A 1,375-nucleotide genomic window follows, 5' to 3' on the forward strand; every position below is an offset into this window, starting at 1 on the left:
GTAGCGTGCACATACATAAAAACTTAAATACAAGCACTGAGAACTAAAATGATGATGTCATCTGATGATGCTCTCTGATAACATTTGTTGAGTTATCAGATCCAAATCATTTGTTTGAATGAATTGCTCACGTCTATTAATAAGTGTGCCCATACCTCAGTGCTTCAAAGAGTCCTACCTTTTGTCTCCAGATGACATTGTCACCTCTTTCTCGTCTCCGCTGCACTGCTGAAGTAGAGATTTGCTCAAATTAAGCTGTAAAATACTACAGAAATATCAAAGGATACTGTAGTGAACTACAGCAGATATTTCCCCTAGAGGTCCAGAGCTTCACAAAAGAAAAGAAAAGAAAAGTTATCAGATGAAAAAAATCCCCAAATATTATTGTAGGATTCATTTTATTATAAGCTGGAACGGGTGGAAAAGCTGCATCAGAACTTTATGTATGTTTTATAATGTCTCATATTTATCTGCATGTTGTAATATTGTATATTTCAAAGAAACCAGTTTCTAAAAGCTGTCCCATTAGGTTTGCTTCGGTCTGTGGCTTTGTTCTTCTCAAGCCATCTTGGTCATGGGGAGATGATATGCTCTACTGTTTTTGATAGTAAATGTTGTGCAGACTTTGATCTAAAGAAATGTGTCCAGTGGTAGCTGGCAGCGAAATGTTCAAAGTACTTGTTAGAGAGGAGTGAAAACACAACTGATATGTGCTGAACGCAATAAGAAAATCAAATGTAAAGAAGACCCCTCCGTATGCTGATCTTTTTCTGTGCCTGTAGCCTTCTCATTAGGTTTATTAGGACTGAAATGAGTATTCCTTAATATCTGTATGCCAACTCCTCATCTGCAGTTGCTCTCCAGTCAGACAGATAGCCACAGAGATGAAGGAGGAATCTTGATCCCACACTAAGCTTTGTTGTTTGAATGGTTGTATGAGCAGTTGTATGGAATCTGGAATAGAATACCACTGTAGTAGACAATGGTTTCACTAGCAACAGTAAAATGGTCTTACTGTATCAGAACAAAACCTTTACAAACCACCATACTAGCTCAGTGTAGCTAACATGTTGCATTAGTGGCTGTGCTAGCATTAGCTTATAAGCATGTGTGCATGAAAACAGCAGTCTTGCTCAACCCTCATGTTGTCCTCGGGTCATATTGACCAGTTTTCCTATACTGCCCAATTGTAATTACCCAAAATAACATGATTGATTCAACACAGCGCTCTTTGGCAAGTACAAATCTCTACTTCCATTAATTTTGGGGTGTCTCATTCAATTTTATAGCATTTGAACAAGAAATGGAATTGATTATGAAATAGTATTGGGTAAAAGTTGACATATTCCAAGATCAACTTTATTGTCCCCTGAGG

The sequence above is a fragment of the Etheostoma spectabile genome, chromosome 18, assembly GCF_008692095.1.
Source record: "Etheostoma spectabile isolate EspeVRDwgs_2016 chromosome 18, UIUC_Espe_1.0, whole genome shotgun sequence".
NCBI lineage: Eukaryota > Metazoa > Chordata > Actinopteri > Perciformes > Percidae > Etheostoma > Etheostoma spectabile.